This window comes from Mus caroli, chromosome 2 (genome assembly GCF_900094665.2).
Source record: "Mus caroli chromosome 2, CAROLI_EIJ_v1.1, whole genome shotgun sequence".
In the NCBI taxonomy this organism is placed as follows: domain Eukaryota; kingdom Metazoa; phylum Chordata; class Mammalia; order Rodentia; family Muridae; genus Mus; species Mus caroli.
Window position 1 is genome coordinate 127,085,218 of NC_034571.1, and position 26,815 is coordinate 127,112,032.

The window sequence follows — 26,815 nt, forward strand, 5'->3', positions numbered from 1 at the left end:
CCATGTCCTTTTATTTGGTCTCAATCCTTTGAACGATCTTTCTCTGGAACCATTGCTCTACAATGTGAATTTTTGTGTTTAATTATATTATTTTAATTTTTGAGATTATAATGTAATTATATCATTTTCTCCCTTCCTTTTCTTCCCTCCAACCCCCCCATACATTACCTTCCTTGCTGTCTTTCACATTCATAGCCTCTTTTTCTTTAATTACTGTTACACTCATAAATCTTAAATACATAAATACAACCTGCCCAGTCTGTATTACGTTACTTGTGTTTATTCCTTTTCAGGGGTGACCAGCTGGTATTGTGTAACCAATTGATGTGTTCTTCCCTTAGGAAAATTGTTTCTCCTACTCCCAGAATTCCTTAATTTCATATAGTTCTTCATCGAGGTTGAGACCTGCTGAGACTCCCCCATGTGATGCTAGTTAGTCAAGTGGCATTATCCTTTTCAGAGTGAGACATTGGTAAGACATTATGGGGATAGCTTTTGTGATATTTCTAGAAAACATAATCTCACTGAAAACTGATGTTCCTTTGGCTCTTACAGTCTTTCCACCCCATCTTCTGCAATGAATGCTGAACCTTGGGTACAACAGATGAATTGCAGATGCATCAGTTAAAACCGTCTCTGTAACTCTGCATTTTGATCAGTTGTGGCTTCTTGTGATAATCTTCGTTTGTTGCAAAGAAAAGTTTCCTTGAGGAAAAGTGATAGCTCTACTTCTTTCTGGGTTTAAGGATATTCAGACTGTAGTTAGAGATTATGCTAGTTTAGTAAAACAGTGGTGGTAGTTTCTCCACATATTACAAAAAAAGTTTCCTTGACAATGAATGAAAACTACACTTCTCTGTAAGGATGAAAGGACAAGTACTTGGAATGTAGTTAGGTATTATGTTGGTTTGATAAAGTTCTGATTGCATGAGTTAACTAGCCCTGGGCAGTTAGTCAAATTCTCCTGATCCAATCATCTCTCAATATGGAGAGATGGAGACTCTGCCTTGAACATATGGCATCCCAAGGTGGAAACATCTCATATCCAATAGCAACACTGGTTCAACTTGCTCATAAGTTCTACTGAGTGATCCTATTATTTTCTTCCTTTGGACAGAAATGATAAAGTTTCTTGTCAGTAGACTCAGTCTAACTAAATGCTGTTCAATAAGGAATACTTGAGAAATCTTGAAGCAGGGAATAATTAAAAAGAACAGGCAACAGAAAATTGAGCCACAGAGAAATACAATCATTTTTGTCAACACACTAAGGCTTCTTGTCATATTTTTAAAATTTTAACTCATTAATAAATTGTATAATATATATCAGTTAAAACTTATTTTAGCATACCATATTGCAATTTAGTTGAACAAAACTCATTTTAAAATCATCTTCAAATATCTTCTGAGCTTGACTTCAGAACATCTAAAAGATCAAAGAGGTGATTTTGAAAGCTGAGAAAAGACATAGCACTAATAGTTATCCTTTTCAAGCTTTCAAAGATTTTCTTTTCCTGAAGCACAGTTGCAATTTATTAATAATGATTTTGGAGTGCAGGAGATGGCTTTGTTAATAAGTTTCTTGCCTTGCAGTCATGTAGATCTCAGCCCAATTCCCAGAGCACACATAAGATGTCAGATACCATGTTGTGGTTGTAAACCCAGCATGGAGGAGGAGAAGAAATGAAAAACCCAGAGACTGGCTGGTCAGTCAGCTACCCTACTTGGACATTCCCAGGCCATTGGAAGACTCTGTCATTGCTCCAACCCCCAAAGCACACAACAGTAAAAATTTACTGCATGAAGAATAATACTATAATTTGGCCTCTGGACTACAACCATGAAATCAGGGGGGTTGACATAAATTGAAGCACAAGCATTAAGGGGGAAAGGGAGCCTATGAAAAGGAAAAGGAAAAAACACACCCACTGGAGAGAGATCTGTATTAGAATGAGGATTAAATTTGATTGTCAACTAAAAATCATTAGCAGTATTTTTGTGGGTTAGCAGAAATCTTTATCTAAATAGTAACAGTTCATCTTAAATGAATGTTTGAAAAATTGCAGTTTTTCTGTTCCTTTCATGGCTTAGTTGGCAGAAGAAATCTTAGTCTTTACACAGTTTTATACTTTCATTATGATCTACCATCCAGTGTTAATCTCTGTTTATGATGTGATGATAATCAATGATTTTCCCAAGTCATCCTAATACTCACAAATAGTATGTTTTTCAGAAGTAGGATTAAGAAATCAAGTCATCAATAACATCAAAAGGCAAACATCACACATCACTTGCTGGAACCTGCACACTCATCCATCTCAACTGAGCAATAATGCAAAAGACCAAGGCATGACCTCAAGCTGGAAAGGGAAATGGAACGTCAAAGACACTTGAAGAACAAGTCTTGCCCTACTTTGTGGATCATCTCATGGGTCCAGCCAATATCTTACCAAGATTTCAGAGCAACCAAAAAAGCAGAGGAGAGTCATCAAGGACAACCTTCCTTACCTTGTCACTGTCAATGGAACTTTAACTACTGGTGAGCAACACCCTTGGTGTTTAAGTGATAGGTTTTACAGACCGCCTTTGTGAGTAATTCATTTCATGCCAACACATCAAGATAACCCACATGCGTACAACCACACACATTGTATTTGCTTAAAGAAGCAGAGAAGAGTTGCTAACTTCCTGGAAGTGAAAAGCTTGTTAATAACACGGGACTGTACTGGTGGATATTACCTAAAGCAATGAGGAGGAATATTTTTTATATAATTTTGCATATGAAATTTTTCAGAAAAGTTATACAACTATTCTGTTACTTTTCTCTGGAAAAATCCATTCTTTCAAAGATCTTCTCACATCCATGTTCTTCGTATGTGCTCCACATATTTTAACTACTGACGAGTCTTTTATCATTGCTGTCTATCTGAGTTGACTGTGCGGGAGTAGGGCTGGGGGTGGGGGAATGTTAAGGACTTTATTTTCTTTGAATTAGGGAAGGTTAGTAGAATAAATGAAGTAATTAAATAAGACAATTGAATAAAATTTGTGGAGTCAAGGTAGCATTCAATAAAGAATGGTAGAAATTAGAACAGGATAACAGTGTGAGAGGCAAGAAAGATACTTCTGATTAACTGCTCTGCTACAATGGTCTGACCACAAAGAGAGAGCCCTGCAGTCCTTACAGTAATCAAAGGGAGACTGTCTCAAAGCCTCACAAGGGAAGGAAAGCAGATTTTCAAAAACAATGCACATTATACAAAAAGTCGGTTTAAAGGTATCGAAAGATGGCCTAGTCGGCCATCACTGGAAAGAGAGGCCCATTGGACTTGCAAACTTTATATGCCCCAATATAGGGGAATGCCAGGGCCAAAAGAATGGGAATGGGTGGGTAGGGAAGTGGGGGGCGCTATGGGGGACTTTTGGGATAGCATTGGAAATGTAATTGAGGAAAATATGTAATAAAAATATTAAAAATCAAAAAAAAAGAAAAGTTGACTGTTCTCCCTTATTGCTTCTAATTGAAAATAGATTCTTCTCTCATACAATGCATCCTGACCACAGTTTCCCTCTCTCCACTCCTCCCAGCCTTCCTTCCAACTCCTCTTTCGCTTGATCCACTCTCTCCTGATCTTCTTTGTCTCCTTCCAAGAAAGAAAAGGTCGCCAAGAGACAGCAGCCAAACAAGACAAAACAAAATACAGTAAGACAAGGCAAAAGTCCTCACAAGGGGAGAAAGAGTCCTAGGAGCAAGCAACAGTCACAGACATTCCTATTCTCACTGTTAGGAGTCCCACAAAAGCACTAAGCTAACAATGTTAACACTAATATTATGATAGGAATGGGGGAAAAAGAGAAGCAGTGTAGTCACATAAAATGTGGGGATATGCATTAATCTCTCAATTAAGCAAACTTTTTCCCAGCTCTATTTTCATGTATAATAGAAAATTAGCCTTTTAAATCATTTTCCCTAGGTGGTACCACATTCATGAAGACAGAAAACAAGAGTGTCCTGATGCTCATTTCTTAACAAGTACTGTAAGTTAACGTTATTTCTTTGGGTAGAAAATGTCAATGTACTGAAAAATTACACAAATTTCTGTTGTAATTAAAGTATTGAAAACAAGATGGATAAGGATATAAGCAGTCCACGTGACTGGAGTTTGAGGAGTCTCAATAATCACAGCCCAGCCAGATTTCAACATTAGCACGGTGCATCATCCTTAATTTCATAGTTACCTTCCAACCCAAATAGAACAAAACATACAATTAAGCCACTTAAAATAGCTGGGTTAGGTCACTGTGCTTTTTGGTCAAACCCTTTCCTTTTTGAAAGACAATAGATTTCTTCATAGGGAGCTCTGCTGGCAGGCCCACTTGTGAATACTGTCAATTACTTTTAGAACTTTCCTAAAAGGAAAAGTGTCCAAAGGCTCGAAAATAGTCATTGCATCTTGGGGTATAACTACTGCACGATTTTAAATGTAAGGCCTCCCACCATCCCTGACTTCCCAGGGAACATATTGAGTATTCTCTCAAGGCATAACTGCTGCTTGGTTTCTGAGATAAAGTTTTATCAGATTGAGGACGTTCCCATCCATTCTTGGTTGGTTGAGAATTGTTCATATAAAAGAAATTTGAATTGAAGGATACATTTCTAACATAATAAGATGATATGAATCTTTTTTGCTTTTCTCTGGGAATGTGGTGCCTGCAATCAACCACCAATGTATTTTTAAAACAAGCCCAATCTAGTTATGATGTTTTCATTGCTACCCACCACTAGATATTTGCCTTTAATGTATCTGGTATTTTAAATCATGAAGATTGACCAGTAGTACTGCTTATATGTGTGCTCTTCATCAGGTTTTGTCACTGAGAAGATTCTGGCCTCATAAAGATGTTTGGAGTGATGACATCTTTCTAGTTTCTGTCTGTTTATATAGTTTCTGAGATGAGTAGCTGTTATTGTTTTTCAAGATTGTTTTGTTAAAATCTAACAGTAATACTTCATTGTTTGAGAATGCTTGGTAAGTAGCACACAAAACAAAATAGTGTTTCTAATTTCTTATGTGTCTGTAATGATTCAAGGTATCCTTTAGCTCACTATAAATAAACACCTGAATATGGACTATCCCATACCTTCCACCAGATCTAAATTATAGATTCAGGGTCATGAGTACATATGGAAATAATGTGCAAGCTTTACTTTTTCTCTTTCAATTTTATATAGTTTCATTTTATTTTTTTTTGAAGTTCTGCCCCAGAGTCAGCATGGCTGATAGGTCTGCTTTACTGTCCTTCAGTGTCAGCAGCACTGTGACAATGCTCACATGTCCCGGACACCATGCAGGGGTGCATTTGTTTCACAGACTTCTGCATCTATCCCAGTCTTGTCAGCCGAACATCATTTTATCTGTTTTCACTATAAGCCACATATTTGCCTTGTTTGTACCTCATATATTTCTATATCTCTTATTTTATTATATTAATGCTAACTTGTATTTTCCTATCTCTAGATATTATTATAAAATGGGTTTCCATGTGGCATCTCCATACAAGCATATAGTTGCCCTGGTCAAAGTCATCTTCCTGGTATTCTCACCACTGCTCGTGTCTTCACTTCCCTTTCCACCGCCCTAGTTACTGCTTCCCATCGTAGTTTCATTTTTAAAATATCCTTAACTCACACATGAAATAAAATATACATTTTTTCAATTTTTGTGAAATGATCTTATTTCCCTTAACACAGTAACTTCAGATCCAATCATTCATCTGCAAATAACACAATTTCATTCTTTATCAATCCATTGTGCATAGTCACCACACTTTTCTTTTCCATCATTTGTTGGCAGGCACCTAGGCAGATTTGGTAATTTCGACACTGTGAATAGTGTCTGCAGAAGCATGCGTGTGCAGGTGTGTGTGCACTAAGCCACCTTTGCTTCTGTTGTGCATACACCTGAAAGTTGTGTGCTGGACCACATGGCGGTTCTGTTTTGACCTTTTGGAGAACTTCATTACTGAATCCCATATTGGATGTATTGGGTTATATTCCCACCAAACAGTTAATTTTCCTCTCTCCCCAGTCCCTCCCCAGTAATTATTGTTTGCCTTTCTGGTGTCATTTATAGAACAGCAGTATTGAATAATAATACAATCTCAATGTGGTTTTGACTTGTATTTCCCTAATAGTAAATAGCATTAAATACCTTTTCATACATTTATTGGCCACTTAAACATCTTCATGTAAAGAATGTTATTCCCGCTGAACATATATCTCTTGGGTTATTTGTTCTTTTTTTATTTAATTTTTAAGATTTGCTATCTATTCTTGATATCAATCCCCTGACAGATTAATATGTAGATTTCTTCTTATTCTGTAGCTTTCAATTCATTCTGTTGATGGTTTCCTATGTTGTATAGAATCTTTCTAATTGGGGCTGGTGAGATGGCTCAGCAGTTAAGAGCACCCGACTGCTCTTCTGAAGGTCCTGAGGTCAAGTCCCAGCAACCACATGGTGGCTCACAACCATCCATAAGGAGATCTGACTCCCTCTTCTGAAGTTTGTGAAGTGTCTTCTGAAGTGTCTCAAGACAGCTGCAGTGTACTTATATATAATAAATAAATAAATGTTAAAAAAAAGAATCTTTCTAATCTTATGCATTCCCATTCATCCATTCTTGCTCTTATTTCCCACACTGTTGGAGTTCTATCCTTAAAGATACTGCCTATCTATTACGTATTTTGACATAATTTGTGTTTCCTTCTTGCTGTTCCAAATTCTCAGGCTATGTTTGGGGTCTCTGATCCTGTCAGCATTGATTTATGTACAGGATAGAGAAGAGCTCATGCTTTCAGTCTTCTCTGTTTATATATCCAATTTCCCAGCATCATTCACAAAAGCAGATGTATACTTTCCAGTGTGCTAGTACAGCAAAGTATTGTTCTTTCTCAACATTAACTATAATGGAGGGTTCTTTGCCTTCACTATTTTTGCATAGGTTCCTAGATCCACATCAAGTGGTTCATCATATCTAACAGTGAATTTAAATAGCCCCTGAACTGGGCTTTTAACTGTACCCCACAAGTATATAATATTTTTATGATCATCACTTTTACTTTCTAATATCATCTCGGCGGTTTCGTTTGCTATGTGATTGTATTTGAAACTTAATAAGACTTGTTTTATGATAATGATTTGGTAAATTTTAAAGTGTATGAGAAACATGACCACCTATTAGCGGCTGATAGGCTATTCCATAATAATGCAATTGTAAATAGTCTTGATTAATGATGCTGTTGAAGTGTTTGTTCTGTAGCTTTACTTGTTTTTCCACCTTGGTCACTGAAAAGAGATGAGGTTTTTAAAAATATCTTTAAATTTAGTCATGTATTTTTCTACATTTCCTGATCATTCAGTAAATTTTTGTGGTAAATATTTTGATACTTTCATCTTATACTTTTAAATTTAAAACCATATCTTTTTGGTGATATCACTAATCGCTGGTATCTAACCCCATCTATCTATAATTAAAATTTTTGCTATTTGATGCTAATATGTTTGTCATAATTATATTTTAGTTGACTGAGCGATTCATGTTTAAGGTACTTTGGGATTGGTTGAGACTTACTTTGATACCTTCATTTTTTTTTTCAAATTATGAGCCTCATGTTATATTCATTTTCTTTTAAAGCATTGCTCACCAACTAATTTTATGCTGATGATTAACTAATTATAGGAATAAAATACATCACAAAAGACCTGACCAAAATTAACGCAAAAAAAAAAAATTAAGTGACTTATAAAGGGACCATTAATGTGAATTACTTCTTAAAAACATACCGTACAACCGCAACCACACAAATAAGCACCCAACTCAGGATGTTTGCAGCAGCATATTTAACCTAGCTCTATTTGGAAAACATAAAATGAAAGAATACACATTACTTTTTATGAGATTTTTTTAAAAATAAATGTTGATAGTCAAGCTAGAAAATAAGTATACAAGAAATGAAAAATTGATATCAATTCTTGGTAGTATAGACTTAAATTCATAAAATGATATTAAAATATAAAGTGTATTATTTTTTCTTGTTGAAAGTTAATAGATGATCATTAAATTAGTTGACTTTTAAAATTTAAATATAGATTTAATATATTTTTACATTTAATACACATAGCATTGTTTATCTCATTCACAAATAGTGAAGGACATTTGTGACCATCTCAAAAGACTTAGATAAAACACTTATTAAGATGTCATCATCAATTACCTCATTTTGCTTGTCCAACCATAAGAAAATACTTCACACACATGCCTCACAAATGCCTCATATGCCTTATACAGTAGAAAAAATTGAGTCCTCATCATTCTGGAGCCTAGGGCATCCTAGGCTAAGACTATGAGGTTTGATATTTGAGGAGAGCCAGTTTTCTGCATAAAAGATGATGTGTGAGCATCGTGATGTCTTCACACAGTAGAAGAAAAGGAAGGGCCTAAGTTGACTCCCCCTAGTTCTTCGATAAGGCAACTCCTTCACAAAAATGACCTAATTATTTCCAAAAATGTACTATAATAGACATTGGTTTCAACATAAGTTCAGTGTGCACTTATGAAAAAGCAATGAGCTTAAAGCAAATCATCTTCTTAAGCTGATGAACCAAAAATTTAAGTACAGGTAATTACCAAACATTAAGTCCATTTTATCAAAAACATAATTAAGGTACATGCTATCATTATTTCTATCAAGCGTTGTCTGAATTCTCAACATTGTGCAATGAGAAAAGATGAAGAAATGAGAGGATATGTTCTTGTGTTCTGCCACACAGGAGAGGGACCAGGATCCTGTATGAATAATGTCTGTCAAATGTAAAATAAAGGGATAAGTTCACTGGTAAAATGCTATCACTGAAATCATTAGAACTCAGTTTGATCCCCAGTACCCATGTAAATCTGGGCATGGAGGCAAGCCTTGTAATTCTAGACATGGAGAGGCAGAGAGGTGTCTTTCAGCTCAAAGGCCAATAAGTTAGCCTAATAGGTGAGCCTCAGGTTATAGAGAGACTTCCAAAGTGGTGCAGAGCCTCTACAGCTGAGGAGGGGCATTTAAAGTTTATCCTTTAGCCTCTGTATAACTGCACACATGTGGATACATAACCTGTTGGGTTTGGTCTCATGCATTGTGTATTCTGATGCTGAATTTTGTGCCCCAAGATCTGGTTGGAGTCTAGACATGGACATTCTGTTTTCCAATGTGCTGTAAAGAATGCTTCAGGATAATCTCTGATTTGTTAATAAAAGGCTAGAGCCCATGACTGGACAAGAGAGAGAAAAAGGTGAAACTTGAAATTGAGTGGGGTGGGGGAGGGTGTATCTAGGATAGGGACCATGAAGAGAAGGAAGAAGATGAGAAGGAGAAGGAGGTCACCATTTGATGGGATGGACATAGCACATAGCCAAAAGTAGTTCATTGTGAGGATAGACAATTATAGCAGAAACTGACCAGGAGACACTAACATCAGTTACATTTGGCAAGTAACTGATTATTCATGTGGGGCTTAACAGCATGGGAGGATTAATTTAGCTCAGGACCTGCCCAGCATTGTGACAACATCTTTTTAATAAATTACAGTGTTTCTGGGTCATTTTCTTGGGAGCAGAACAGGTAAAAGTGGGGTAGAAACCCCAAAGGGATATTAAGAAACAAAAGAATATGTAGCATTCCCCCAAAACATAATCATAGCAATAATACCCATATATCCATATGCACTCACATGCACTGGCATGTGCATGCGCACACGCGCGCGCACGCGCACACACACACACACACACACACACACACACACACACTTAACTAAATAAATAAAGCAAGAAGAAATGAAGAATCAAAGTGGTATTATTCCACAGGTAGAGGATTGCCTACAGAGCTACCAGCTAATTGTGCTTCTAGGAATTATTTTGCTTCTGCTATTACATTGTTTGGATTAGAACCCAAGTTCTTCAACATGCTTGACAGTGATTTATCTCTGAATTACATTCCAAGCCCTTCCACCTAAAATATGTGTCAAATTAGACCTAGCAATTGAGATTGACAAAAACGGATATGTTGAAAATGTAACTTCAGCAGTGATGTAATTCCCAATGGAAGAGGTAGGGAGAAGTAACTGAGAACCATGACAGTAAGAAGTGTGTAAAACCCCAGCTGAAGCTGTTCAAAGTTTCATAGAAAGAACTGTCTCCTAATCTGTGCTAACACGAACATACTGTACATTCATGACTGAGAGATAAGTTCCCAAACAACACAGATCCATCTTAACACAATTTTATCCTAAGCCCAGCAGAATTTTTGATGAGATTATTTCATCTACTACAATACACTTAATAAAAATAAAGATGCTAAGTATCAGTCAGATTAAATTAAATAATTTTCCCTCCAAGGATCTATTTTAAAGGAGCAAAAATTGACAGTATTCAACATTTTAATGTCTGTAAAAATCATAATGTTCTTTCTGTCTATATCAGCTTATACTTCATCTATATTATTTGTGTTTCTTCCTTTTTAAAATAAGTTATTAAAATAAATGGAGTTCAGATTTAGTGGCACATGGACATTAATGTGATAGAACATAGTCACAGAGACAAGTGGGTACAAAGAACTTAAGAGAGTCTTGAAGCAGACCTCATGTGGTTTAGGATTTGACAGAAATAGCACTGAAGTAGCAAAGTGTGACTTTTTAAGTCTATCAGGCAAGGACAGTTGACTTTACACTTGGAGAAAGATGCAATTTTATTTCTACTTTACTCATACATGAATATCAAGCCAATGGAAATCTTATATGCTACTATTCAGAATGTATGAAACAAAATGTAGATTTTTTTCTAAATGAGGGTACACAAATAAAACACACAGAGGAAAATAATAAAGCCATTCTCCATAATAAGATTGATATCACAGTGATATGGTAATGAGATACAACCAAATAACTGTCTGATAAACTTAGTGATCTTAAAAATATGATTTGTTATATAATTATGGCCAAAGGATAGCACCATCCACAATGAGCTGGGCCCTTCCCTATCAATCTCTAATTAAAATACTCCAAAGGCTGACCTGATGGAAGCATTTTTTTTTTTTATCAAAGCCACTGTCTCTCTGATGACTCTAGCTTGTGTAAACTGCCATAAAACTAGCCAACACAACCATTTTTTTTCCTAGCATCATATGGCCAAATACCAGTGTCTTTAATTACTTTTGTGTTTGTTTGTTTGTTTGTGTTTGTGTTTGTGTGTTTGCTTGTTTTAGACAGTTATGTGTACCCCAAACTGGGATCAGTCTCTCATATAGTCAAAGATAGTTTTAAAAATCTTCTAATCCTCTGCCCCACTCCTAAGTGCTGGGATCACAGGATGACACCCCATTTCTGTTCTATAGACTACTAGAGATTCATTCCAGCCAGCACTTTATTCCTGAAAAATAATCACTTTTGTATTTTAAACTTCTTCCAAATTATTTTATCTCGCTTCTTTTCTCCCTAAATATAATATTGGTCTTTTCTTTTTTTAATATAAATAACTTTATTTGTTTATTTAATATAAATAACTTTTAATATAAATAACTTTCTTTTCATTTCAGTACCCAATATTATCCCCAGAATCTAGCTTATTCTCATTTCTTTTTTTTTAATTAGATATTTTCTTTATTTATATTTCAAATGTTATCCCCTTTTGAAATATTGATAGTTATTAAATTTGCACTTATTCTGGTAATAACGAAATAGTTTTACAATAATAACAAATTCATGCTGAGAAAGGGAGAATTAGTTTTACCCAGGGAGGCTCTCCCAACTAGTTATGCAAGACAGAGTGGTAAGAGACGAAATCATGTATGTATGAGCAACACTAAAGGGACTAAGCAGGTAGCACTTGTGTATTTTTGAGTTTAGAAAAAGAGGCTATGAATTTGAGAGTGAAGAGGCTGAATATGGGAGGATTTAAATAGAATACAGGGAGAGGAGAAATGATGCAATTATATTTAATGTAAAATATTATAAAATTTTTTTTTAAAGAAAGACATAAGTTTGGAGTCTTTGTACAAATAAATACCATTAGGAAACAAAAACCCTAAGATACAAAAGAGTTAAACCAACACTATGAAAATTCTGAACACTGATAATTTACAACTAAATTCAAACTATGCATTAAAATAGACTACCTGTGTTATCTACATATGATATTTGGTAGCATGCCTGAAAACTATAATTGACCAGACAGCAAGAGATAGGACATTAGACTCTTCTATTAATGTTTATTGTTCTCTAATGACAGAGTTGGATTATTTATCTCCAAATTATGAAAGGTTATGAAGAGGAATTTTATTCAAGCAACATAGCTGCTCTGGCAAGGGACCACATTCAGTGACTTTTTAGGAATACAGTGTAATCTGGCTACAACATAGACAAGCACTTGCTACACACCTTTATTCCCTAACAATAAAGGTAAGGTTAGTTTGTAGAAGGAAGCAGCCACGTTTGAAAGTGATGTCTATTTGAGGGTAAAGTGACAAGTCAGATAAAGGTTTACTAGAATGAGTCGGAGATAGGATAAGCCCAACACTCAAGATAACAAGAAGGAGAGGTTAATTTAAAGAAGCTCAGAGGGGGAAAGGTGTGTGTGTGGCAATGTTAGCCAGACAATTTTACAAAGACCAGTGTGTAAAGGGATTTTAATCCAGCAGCATGGCTATTCTTCCTGGAAGACAAACATATCCTTAGCACACACCTTTCATCCCTCTGGCTATAATACAGACACACCCTAAGTATACTCCTTTAATTCCAAACAATAAAGGTAAAATTTGTAGAAGGAATCAGCACATTTAAAAGTGGCTTTTAATTGAGCGGCAGACAAAGTCAAGAATTAGAAAAAGATTTGGCAGATAAGGATATGCACAGTTCTCAGGAGAACAGAAAGAGAAGAGAGACTAGTTAAGAGAGAAGAGCACCAAGAGAGAAAAGGATAGAGGGCAGTTATTACAGGAGAGTTGTACAGAGACAGGTTTGCAGAGAGAGAACAAGGTAGACACAGGTGAAAACAGAATGAGCCAGAAAATGAAAAGAAGCCAGAAAATTAGAACATATTGCCAAAGTTAGTATGAGGCAAAGCAGATCAATTCAGTGAGAAGCTGAGAAGCCAGATCAAATCAGTCAGCTTGGAAGATGAGACTATACAGAGGCTAGAAGCTTGCAGGTTGAGACCTGGCAATAGTTAAAAGAGGGGAAAAAGTTACAGGCTTAGTTCTCATCTAATCTCTCTATCTGAGGCGATAAAAGTAAAATTTACAAGGTTATATACCAATTCAATGAAAGAGGGGGGTGCTTAGTATGACAATTATGTGAAAAAATGTTACTTGAATTTATCATAAGCTTCATGACCTTAGTTTGTAAGCTAGTGTGTTTTGTGTTTGAACTGTACTTTAGAAAAATTTAGAAATAGTTGCTTTTAGCTATATTTATTGAAATATTAATTATTTAACTGAATGTTAAATATACTGTTAACAATTCTATTGTTTAGCCAGCTAAACTCTATAATTCAAATAAATTTAGTAAATTGACTAAAATTTTTGTTGGTGCATGTTCATTATTAAATATTGCAAGCATAAATTTATATATTAAATGAGACTTCTGTACTCCACTAGGCTGAATAGGTTTATGCATTTAAAAAAAATGAACTGAACCAACATGTTTTGATAGCTTAATACTGTGAATTTTTTAAATTTTCTGAACATTTTATGTTCAGTTCCAAACTTCATTGACATCTTCACCATGAGAAATAGAGCCCTTAATCCAGTTAATTCAAAGTATTTTTGCCAGAAAATAAGGACAAGCATCACATGTGGGAAGATAGAAACCATTACATTTCCTTCTTTTTGTATTAAAACTATAATAAATATAATATAATATAACATAATATAATATAGTTAATATAATATGATCACTCTTGTTTGCTTCCACAAGTCCTCTCTGATCCTCCCTACCCATCCAACTCCATCAACTTGAGAGAGAGTGAAGTAGAATAAATTGGGGGGATTGAAGTGAGGGAAAATAAGAGGGACTAGAGGGAAGAAAAGGAAGGGAAAATCAGTAAAATTACATTTTAATTAAAATTTAAAGATAAAAATAGAATCAAAAATGATAATATTAAAAAGCATGTTGACCCTGTGGAGTTGCAAATGACCTTTTTAAGTTATAATATACAACCTAAAAATAACAGTATTATTATCCAATAGTTCTTTAGATTATTTTGGCTCTTACTTCAAAAGCACAAGAGTTTCCATACGCTTTTCCTGATAGACAGTTTTAATCCTCAAGACTACTTGAGCCATATTTACAATTTTTCTAAGATTTTAACGTGAAGTGTTGTTGTTCTATTATTTTAGATTTACAATCATGTTTATGTACTACACAGAAAATACATGAGAATTCCACATTTATTTTATTTCATTTGTCTGTATCCTAAAGTATTCTACATTTACATGAGGACCATATTTTTATCTTTCAGGAAAATTGGGCACTGGCCAGCTAAATTGCAGACAAACTCACCAGCATTGTCTATGTGATACCAGAGACAATACACAAACACTTGAAGTTAGAAATGGAGGCAGACAGAGCGTGACACTACCCCGATGTTTATCAGATGACCTCACGCGTTTCCTGTGAGATTATGTTCTCCTTATCTTCTTTCTCAGTATCCTCACTAGACAAATAGCTTTGTAAAATCTGAACAAAGACATAGCTCACCAATATAAGGTCTTCATTCTCCATTTCTGCTGTTCCAGAACTGCTACCTGATTATAGAAAGGATTTTTTTGAATCCTGAACCTCATATAAAATGTTCACTACAATTAAGAAATTCTGAGTCTCATTAAGCAAGAATCATTTCCAATTTTTCTGAAATCTGTAATATTTAAATCATGGGGTAATATTCTTTTCATGATTTCTTCAAAAACTAGAAAGTTTATAGATAAGTGAACCCTCAGTTTCTTTTACCCAAAAGATCAGATTGACTTTAGGGAACATCCTAAAGATGAAACAGCACATTTCTCTGACTTTTCAAATGTGTAAGAAGCTTGCTTGCTTTTGTTCCTGTGATGCTGTCCAGCAGCATCTCTGCACAGATAACTTTACTTGTAAATTTCTTGACTATGTCATTTTGCCAAGCACAAGTTTCTTATTGACCCAGAGTGTTAAACAGCTCCATCCTCCTCAATCCATAGATATTGAACACAACCAAGAGTTACTTAAACACAGAATTTCATGGCCCTCCTTTTTTACTCTTAATCAAAAAGTGTTCAGTATTTCCGATTACTGTGGGAATAAAATTCCAACTCAAAACCCCACTTAACCTACCTATCAACACTCCGAGACTGGCTCTTTTGAACTCATTAGAAGGATTATTTGTTCTTTTCTCTCTCCCTTTACTTCCAACATTTTGGTAACTATTGTTACCACCAGTCCTAAGACTCCTACAAGGCTACCCAATCCCTTTCTATCAAAAGAAAAATCCCTCTTCTGACACTCATCACCTGTCACAGTTTTCTCTCCATATTAATGTCTGTGATGATCTTAGGAATCAGCTGGTGGGAACATATCTAGTGATGGAGCCTGGCAGCCTGCAGTTTGTACCCCAGCACCAAAACACATTATCTAGGAGACCTTTGCCACCAATCAAGTGTCTCTGTCCTTCACCTTTCACATTATCTACACAAACTTAGGACTATAACATTTATGTCTTCAGCCTTTTATAAGTAGCTAAAACAGACTCATAAACAATGTCATCCACGTGGGTATTAGAACACTATACTATATCTTGTATGTCTTAGTTTGCCTTCCAGATGAAGTATTTAGTGAGTGCCCAAGAAGAACTTCCTTCAGCTACTCAGCAACCCTCTTTTAGAAACAGTCTTCAGGGGAATCGTTTCCCATTATGTCCATTCTTCCTGAGGCTATAAATCAAGGTGCCTTGTTTGCCAAACTTGTGGGTATATGACTTAATCCAGACAACTTGGACTTTCAATTCTGTTAATTTGTGCCTTAAATTTAGTAATGGAAACCTGGAAGGAAAGAAAAGTGGAATGGGCCCGCTCCAATATGACAGTTGTCTAGTTGCTTTTACTATGATTCCTTACATAATACCACTTATATCCTTCCTCATTTCCCTCACTCTAACACTAGACTCTCCATGAGACAGTTGTCTAGATCCTCTTACTGCTATGCATGGGTTACTCACTTTCATGCTTTCTTTATTTTCCTCCAATAACTTCCCCTTCTGTCCTTACAATAAAGTTTTTTTACATAATATTTATTAATTAGTATTAATAAGTGCTTCTGTTTGATCTAATAAAATTTAAGAATGTTGCCTGTACCCATGTCTCCAAATAAAAGAATGTGTCTACCTTCTAACTTCCTGTAACCAAAGCCCAATGCCTATCTCTTAAAATCCTCAGTAAATTTTTATAATACAAAGGAATTATTCAGCTTCCACTGGTCTTGTCTAGTTGATGAGCATTGCCTTAATTTGGATTAGAGTTCAAAAATTTTTGACATTTTGTTTGCTTCTCCTCTAAAGGTAAAATATTTGTGCATTACCTTATTTCAAAAATAACTTATATTTACATAGAAAAATAGAGAAAAAGGAAATTGTTAAGTGAATTTGATTTTTTTTCCTAAAGTTAATTATAAAACAAACTAAAAACATGTATCACCTTGACCATTGTCTTAATTATTTCAAAGGCTTCCTTTATGGTATAGAGGTTGCTACTCTACCTGTCCCTTAGACACATCTGGAAAGGTTTGTTTTTGGTTCAGTGGTTAGTTAGTTGGTTGGTTTTATTAATCATTCCAGTCATTTACATCTCCAATGATATCCCACCTCCTGATTATCCCTCCACCAACTCCCTATCCCATGATATCCTGCTTCCAGGTTACACCATTTGACTTGCTCTGCCTTGAAGAACAGTTTGGCCCAAGGCTATGGCTGTGCAAGCTATAATGTAGTGATTTTCACATACTCCAGATAATGCTGATACAGAATGATTTTGGAAATGGGGAAACATGGATCCCATTGATAAGTAAGCCACAACCTATTATGCAGTGAGTTTCATGTGCACTAGATAATGCTAATACGGAATGAACCTGGGGAATTGAGAACTACATAGCCCATTGGTTATGGAGGGTGATTAGGATGTATTTTTTGTGAATAATACTTAGCAGGTGAAAAATAAATCTTTGTCTAGATTTCAGAACAAAAATATGACCATGAAGATTCAATAAAATAAACTCTCCTAAAAAAAAAAAAAACACTAAAATACTCTGCAATTATTTTTCCATCAAAATAAAATACTGCCAAGTACACTGTCTACTCTAAGCAACAAATTTTTAAAACTGAAGGGAAATCTAAAAGTAGTGCTTCAAATAGCATCCATCCGGTTAGGCAGATGTCCTGTTTTAGTTAATTTCCCGTTTCTACTTGGTGGAGTTCATGAACTATTTTGAGAATCAGTGGGTAATTGGAAATTGGGTGCCAGCTTAGGTATTTGATTTGGAAATAATGTCTTTGAAAACCATCAATTACAAATACAAAGCAAACTCTCCTTGTTATTCTACCAGTTTATAAATGTAGGAGCCAGGTCAAACGAATGTCAGAAAATGCAAAGCACTGTCCCTGGGTGCCCTTTCATGGGCAGGGAAAGAAGAGCAATCGGATCTGCTATCAGACAAATCTGGAAAGTGCCTGGGCATAACAAAATCTGAGTACAGAGCTGTTAGGAGGCATTCTGAAAGTGCCTGCAGCTTGGTCCTTGGCATGAGAAATCAAGGCTGAGAGTCCTAACCAAGTCACCAAATTTGAAGAATTTCAAAATGTTATACACTGGACTTACACAGTCATTAAGACTTTAAAGTACCTTGCTTCGTCAAGACATAAGCTTAGCTGACAAGTCTACACACTCTAATATTGTTCATCCCTGTTATGGATCAAGTTCAGACCTAAGTGTAAAAATCGATCACTTGAATATCTTATGAGAGGGAATTGCTGAGAATCAAAGCCAAGTGTTCTGATTAACAAGAATGGAAAGGAGAGGGAAACATGAATTTCCATGGGAATCTCACGGCAGCATTTGGATTACTGAAGGTCTAACAACAACACTTGGAGAAAACAATAAAAATCAGTGTCCTTGCTTCATCAAAAGCAACTTAAGTGGAGAGAAGGGATTCATCTAGCACATTCCTCAGAAAAGTAGGGCCCTAGCAAAGGACTCTGAACAAAGTAAAGAAGCCCCAGAGATCAAGGGGTAAGGAGATAAAACCCGAGTGCAAAATAGTCAAAAAAAAAAGGGGGGGGACTCCAACTAAAAGGAATGGGTACAAATTTTTTCTAAGAAGATAAATGACAAAATATTGGTAGATCATTTTAGAGCAAAGGCTTGAGAAACTCAATGTTAAACTCTAGATCAACAAACATTGACATTCTGTGTTCAATGATTCTGACAAGAGTTGAAAAGCAATTTTGACTGTATTAAAAACCACAAAGGGAACACATAGGGAATACAGGCTTGTGGTGGTTTGAATATACTTGGCTCGTTGAAAGTGGCACTATTAGGAGGTATGGCCTTGCTAGAGGAAGTATATCACTGTGTAGGTGGGCTTTAAGGTCTCTTTGCTCAAGTTCCACCCAGTATGGAAGAGCATCTCCTCCTGGTTGCCTGCAGAAAACAGTCTCTATCTGCTGCCTGTTAATCAAGATGTAGGGTTCTTGTCTCCTCTAGCATCATGTTTGCCTGGGCATTGCAGTGCTTTCTGCCATGATGATAATGGACAGAACTTCTGAAACTCTAAGCCAGCCCCAATTAAATGTTTGCCTTTAGCCAGGCATGGTGGCACACGCCTTTAATCCCAGCACTCGGGAGGCAGAATCGGGCAGATTGCTGAGTTCGAGGCCAGCCTCTACAAAGTGAGTTCCAGGACAGCCAGGACTACACAGAGAAACCCTGTCTCAAAAATAAATAAATAAATAAAATAAGTTTGCCTTTATATGAGTTACTATGATCATAGTGTCTCTTCACTGTAATAGAAATCCTAAGACATAAGTTTTTACCAGGGACTGGGGTCTTTCTGTGATTGGCCCAACCATGTTTTTGTTTGGAAGAATGTGAATTTTGGGACTTTGGAAAGCAATGGAATGCTTTAAGTGGATCATCTTAGTGGAAATATAGAAAACATTTTTTGCTGATGATATTGGAACTCTAGGAGCATGGCTCAAGAGGTTTCAGAGAAAAATCTTAGTGTGTTGCCTAACGATTATTCTTGTGATATTTTGGTGAAGAATGTGGCTGAGTTTTGCCCTTGTCTGAAGAGTCTGCCTAAGGCTAAAGAGATGTAGATTAATTGCATTGACAAAGGAAGTCTCAAAAAGGCCTAGTTTAGACTTTGTCCTGTGGTTCAGTCTTATGGAGAAAGTTTTGATCAAATGTAGCAAGCTTAGAAAGAAAAAATACAAAGTGTATGCAGCAAAAATTAAAAGGGTACCAGGAAGTAGAATGGAACTAAATGCTGTGTCCAAGGATATTAAATTAGGAAATTAAATTAAGGAATTTAGGGAGTGGTGATTTGAGGGCAAGATCCCACCCAGCTAAGTTTATTGTTTATGCATTTGTAGTTGAACATGGACTAGTTATATCATGTTGGGCATTATTATGACCTGGTTACTGTTTTCATTTAGGTATAAGAAGATATGATTATGTGTCAAATTGACAATGGATGGATTATAATGACTATTCTTGGTCAACTTGACTATATCTGGAATGCACTACAATCCAGAACTTACAAAGATCTTGTGAAAAGGTAAAGAAAGGCTTAATTCAGGTGTGATGGTACACACCAGCACTTAAGAGAGAGAACATGCAGATCTCTGAGTTCATGGTCAGTCTACACATCAAGTTCCAGAACAGCAAAGCTTAGCCAGTGAATGAGTTGGAAAATAGAAAGCTGATGATGACATAATAGAACAAGGAGGCTATGTTCCAACCCCAGCAAGCAGCAGAATTCAGCAGCTTTGACTATGTGGCTCTGACTTTAGGATCAAGAAGAGTAGGGGTTACTGGGACAATTTAGGCTGGTTATCTGGATTTAAGAAATTAGTAGTGATTGAGAAGAAACCAGCATCATAGTGGTAAACTCTTCTAGGAAGTATTTTATGGGAGCCCAAAGAAACTGTGTTCCAGAGATAGACATTGGGCTGGTGCTGTACTTGGTAATGTGTACGAATAACCCTGGTGGTACTAGTTTTGAAGGCATGAAGAGGAGTCATGGAGAGCAGCTGAAATTTGTCATTATTAGAGGCCAGGAAAGGACATTGGTGAAGGTACAGCCTCACTTGAAGTTGATGGCCCAAGATTGAAGGGGTCATGGAAAGAAGTTGAGACTTAACACCATGAAGAGAGCCAATAAGAGGTCATTGGTAAAGATTAGTTGCAGTGGAAGACACCAGCATGTTGGATATGCCAGCATCATGGGATGGCCACCAAGATCAGGAACAGCAGTGGAGTAGAGTTGGTCAGAGCCTAGAGTGCTATAGAGGGGAGAGCTATAAAAATAACTCAAGCCCATTGGAGGAGCCCAGAAGATTATGTGTGTATCCCAGATATTGGAACAAGAAGATGTAAAGTTGAAGTTGCCTTGGATACCCAAAGATGTTAGACATGCCAGAGTCATGGAATATGAGCAAACATGGAGCTGCAAACATGGAGAGGAACCAGCCCAAGAAAACGAAGTTTGTTGTAGTTAACAAAGATAAAAGTAGTTAGATATTAGACACAGAGATGCAGAGTCTTGAGTTTGTTCAGCTGTTTTTATGTCTTACTTTGGTCCAGTATATTCTCACTATGATGTTCTAGAATGGTAATGTATATCATGTAATATTAGAAGTATGTGATCTAGTTTTTGATTTTTATTTTATAAGGGATTACAGTTAAGGGATTACATGAATCTCAAAAAAAAAAAAGACTTTGAATTTTGGACTTTTAAGTGTTGTTGAGACTGTGATAGACTATGGGACTTTTGAAGTTGGACTAAGTGTATTTTGCATTATGATATGACTAGGTATGGCCTCTATAGACTCTTGAACAAGCCTAGGGGGCAGTGGAGTTGAATGTGGGTGTTTCAATATGCTTGGCCCATTGGAACTGGCACTATTAGGAGATGTGGCCTTGTTGGAATAAGCGTGGTCTTGTTGGGGAAAGTGTGTCAATGTCTAGGTAGTCTCTGAGTGTTCTGACTTCACCCAATGCAGAAGAAAGTCTCCCTTTGACTGTCTTTAGATCAAGATACAGAAATTTTAGCTCATTTTCCACCACCGTGTCTGGCTGCATGATGCTATGATTCCCACCATGATGATAATTAATGAACCTTCCAAACTATAACCCAGATCAAATTAATGTTTGCCTTTATATGTGTTGCCTTCATCATGGTGTATCTTTATAGCAATGAAACTCTTAGACAAATACCTTCTTCAAAAATTTCTCATTTCCAGAAAATCATATAAATGTTTACAATCCAAGGTCTCTGTGGGAAATAAAGCTGCTGGCAGAAAATATTTCTGACTTGATTTGAACTCTATCAACTTCTGTGCAGAGTTTAGACCATCTTTACTGTGAGAGACTCTCGTAAAACCCCAAACTCCTCACCACACTATCCAGTGGCGAGGGGAAGTCCGTGAACATGAATGGGGATCTGTATGAATTTAGCAGTAGTAAACTGGGATTACAGTAAATTTTTCTGAATCGTGATCACCGTACACTTGAAGGGACCCTAGTATTTTAGTGTGATGTCTGGATCGGTGTGTATTAACTCCACCAAACAACCCAAGAATAAAGAATGATGCCTCTGAGACATACCAAAATCACAGGCTACCAATGCATGCTTGTATAAATAATCATATAACTCCCACTTTTATGACTGCAAATCTGGCAAGCACCATTGAATCCCCAGGGGGAATCTCCTGCCAGAGAAAAACCCCTCCCCTATAAACTGTGGCATAATTGTAGATAGCTATCTTGTTCCCTCCAGCATCCATTTAATGTAATGAATACAAACTACTCAGAAGACATGGTATGGTGTGCTTTCCCCAGGTCTTTTGGACCAAGATTCAGAATAGATCTCTGGTATTCCTGGGAGACAAGAAGCACCCTGCAAAAGACAAGACCATCAGATTCTGTGCCTTGGATCAGCCAGTAGAGGCTTGACCAAGTGAGGCACTCACCATTGGTGGAAGGTAGACCTAAGGGAGAGAGGAAAACAGAGACTCTTGGGAAATTGTATTGCAATTATGACAGAATTATGAGGCTCCTTTGCCAGTGGAATGTAAGGGCTATTTATTACCCATGGCTTCCTGGGAATGCTGACCCAAGGTTATCTCAGCAGACATTCTAAGTAAAGCCCATGCAAAGGACAATTCAAAATATTTATCTATTTCAAAGTTTTCTCACTTTGTAAGAATTGTTGGTTTTTGTGAACTGAGGTGCAATTAATGACTCTCTTTCCCTGATACTCCAACTGTTAGAGTTGAAATTGAACCAGAGGAAACTAACCAGATACTTTATGAAGTTAATTATAATCTGTTGCATTTTACAAGAGCAACACTTCTGTGTAACTACCATGAAAGTGGAGCATTTAAACATCTTGGCTGTTTTAGAAGTTGTACAGGAAGTAAAGCCATTAAGACATGCTCTTTGACATTGCTACTGCTATTTCTTAGGCTGTCAAATGAAAGATCGTGTGAGACCATTAAAAATAACTGGCTATGTTAGACCATTTTCTCTAAAATATAAATGTGTTGATGCTTTGTTTCTTTTGACTAAAACTGTCAGGTAAACACATTCATGGAAGAACCTGGCCCAGACAGTATGGCCCTGGTATAGAAGAGCTACAACTTCACTTGGAGCTTGTTTGAAATACACATTTTGAGGCTCTGTCCAAGATCAAAATGTCAGAATTACTGGAATCAAGGGTTCGGGTATCTCTGTTTTGAGATATGATGTCCTACAGTCTATGTTGGAACACACTCAGGTTGGAAGTGGCAATGAAGATACTACTTTTTGATGTTGGATTTGCTATGCATTTGAATCACCAGTGGATCTGAAAACAGACAGAACACACTCTGCTCTAGGATTACTACTTCTGTGTTTACATAGGTGCCTGCTGCAAACTCTGAAGTGTTTTGAGTGCCAGTTCAAGATTTTGAAGCATTTTCCCAACATGATGGAATATCCCCAAGCTTTGTAAGCAAGCTGTTTCCTAAGGAGTAATAAATGCATGAGTTAGATAAATGTCTTGAGTTATTGCCTCCTTGAAATATGAATAGCATCCTACATTTGAGATGTGTTAGTTACCGCATACACTTAATCTGGAAGGTATCATCTGGCACTCTGACTTTTCATCATCCGAGCTTAGTTAAGAGCTTTTAGGAATCAAGGATACCTACTAGAGTAGTTCCCATGTTCCACGTTAGCAAAAAATTTCACTTAAGGAAATAAGTGCAGTTCACTTATGACCAGGCAGAAACAGTTATATTTAGGGGCTAGAGAGATGGCTCAGCAGTTCAAGTGGGTTGATGCTCACTGTTAGGTCAACAGAAGCAAGTATGAAAGAGTTAATTCTGGGAGAGAGAAACTCAAAAGAATTTTTCTGTAGTTCTGGTAAAACTGTGAATAAATCCATTTAATTTCAGAAAGAAAGAAAGAAACAAACAAACAAATAAGCAAAAGAGGAATATATTCTAGGGATTGAAGAGGTGGCTCAAAAGTTTACTGCTCTTGTGTAGGACCAAAGTTTAGTTCCAGAACTCATGTCAAGTTGACTGCCTGTAACTCTAGATGCAAAGGATCTGACACCCTTGGCCTTAGGCACAAGTACCCATATGTGTATACAGATACTCGGACACAGACACACACATGCAAAATGCGTGCGCGCGCGCGCACACACACACACACACACACACACACACACACACACACAGAGAGAGAGAGATTAAAATATGTGAAAATATGTGATATTATAGAAAAGATTCATCTTCCTTTGTTTATCAAAGCAATTGAACTCATGATTTTATGTTTTGTATGTTGTAAATAAACAATTTTAATCTCAAAGTTACAGATACATGACAAAACATGCAGAATATTTCTTAAGCTAGATTCAAGGTTGTCCACATTTTAGAGACTGATTACTGTTGAGAAGCCTAATTTACAAATGCCCTATAGTCTTGCTTATGGAGTTAGATATATGATGGGTGTCCAGCTTGGTGGTAGAGTGCTTACATGGCATTTGGAAGATCCAGAGCTGTCTCAACGGCATCACAAAAATAAAAAGTAAAGTCTCATACAAAAGCATTCATTCATTTGAATTGCTACAAAATAAGAGTGCAGAATAATATACTATAAATGAAGAATAAAGAGGGCAGAGAGAAGAGAGAGACTTCATCAACACTCAGAAGACTTCAGCAGGGAAGGAGAGGCAAAGAGGACATGGGGAGTGGCAACTAGGTGAATAGATGCTGAAAATTCATGCATCATGTCACCATAAAGATGGATGGAAGATGAGAAACGGTGGTTTTCCTTAAAGAGCCTGGCACTTGGAGGGGAAAGACAGCAGAGCAGACAACTTGCAACATTGAAAACTAAGACCTGTTATTAATATAATCTCTATAGAATGATTAAGATCAAACTTGCAGTTACCAGGAAAGTTGTGAAATATTTCTTTTCTGCAGACCTGAGTAGCCAAAATAAACAGCATCATTTGCATCACAGCATGAGTTCTAGTGCTAAGTACCCTGCCTATTAGTTCTAGTGCTAAGTACCCTGCCCATGGGCCAGAAAATCACTTCCTTGCAGATCTGCCAGCTGAAAAGCCCCACTAAAGCATATGAAGTTGAAAGAACATTTTAGTTCCTTTGGTCAATGTGAACTGTGAAACCAAAGATCACCAGATCCTGAGATGAAAATGAAAAACACAAAAGAAATTTACCTAGAAATGTTAATGGAGCTGAAAAGTGGAAAATGAGAAGTTCCTATTCCTGGGAAGCAGGAATTGCAAAGAATTCTAAAATGACAGAGCAAAAATTCTGGGTTTTAAATATAGAATTATCAAAGTAAAACTATTTTATAAGATAATATCCAGAAAACATCTCACACCATAAGAGAAAAGAAACAGACAACAAAAACAAAAACAAAAAAATCCAAGACAAAAAGTAAGAAGGTCGTGAAATTAGCATGAGAAATAGATGCTCCAAATGCAGACAGCAGGAAAGAAGAGAGTATGAATTTCATATTAGATGAGAAAAATTACCAGAGGTGAGGGATACACATTTCTTAATTTTAAATAAATAAAAAGTAACAAAATATAACAAGAAAACAGTTGCCAGTGCAGAGTCTCATGAAGTTGATATCCTCAAAAGACAGTCTATGGAGAATGGAATGAGGCTGTCTGTCTTACTCCATCTCACACACACACACACACACACACACACACACACACACACACACACATGCCACACACATACAAACCTCCCTAGCCAGCTCATACTGATGATTTACATGCAGACACAGAATCCTAACAGCACGAACAGGACCAAATTGTTGAAATTCACTAAAAGCTGCATTCCCCTATAGTATAATGTGTATTGGTAACTTCTCAAACAGTCCTGAGTGATGTTATTTGTTAGGCCAGAACAGTTAATGTCTTGTAGGACAGAAAGAGTGAACAGGTTCAATATAAATGGTGATAGTATGTGTTTTTTTCAGAGGCAGAGCAGCCGTGAGAGTAATCCTGTAGAGGTAAGAGACCTCACATTGAGGGTGCAAAGCAAATTCTTAGTCTAACTACTTTAACGCTACTTAATGCCATTCATTATACATGCTTTTGTGAACTTGGGGAGGAAAGAGATATGTTATCAATATCTTAGTAAAGGTACTCATAATTTAGTAAATGCATAAATACTCAGTTAATATAAAGTAATGAGCTTGAATCGATATCATTTTGTAACCACAAAGAAAATATTTGTGAATTGCCACTCTCTGCCGTATCACATAAAGTGGCAAACCAGAAAACTATCCTTAAAAATTAGAGACACAGTACATAAATAATGATGAGGAAGAGTGGGGCACTTGGCAAATGGCATACCCACTTTACAAAGGCCTCCATGGAGGCCAGAGCTTCCAGCACATTGGCACTATCAGAATGCAGAATGCTCACTGTCTATTTTCTCTCGGTCCAGATAGATCCTGCTCAGCCGATGACCCCATTTCTAAAGTCTACTGAATGAGACGGTAGAGGTTTTACCTACTGATCTTCACAGGTGCAACTAACTCTAGTCTAGCCATTGAACTCTACTCCTTGGCCAGCTCTGCACTTCCCTTCTGCTATATCCTGGGTTTTTGCTTTCTCATTTCCAAAAGCTCACCATGAACATTTCTAACTAAAATGGGTTGATGCATGGGAATCCACCTAGAGCCAAGTCCCATTGCAATTTCATTCCATTTTTCAAGCTGCCTCAAACACCAGAAGGCACTTTTCTTGTCCCTTTTATCTGAGCAGAAAGTTTCCCTGTGCAATAGTAAATACTTCTGAGTCTTCCATGATATGGTCTGACATCATTAAATCTATGTTCCCATACTACTGTTAGACTTAAACACAGCATTAGCCTTTTGTCATTAAAAACACAAAGAACAGGTTTGTTATGGATTTACTATGCATCTCTATTTTTACTAC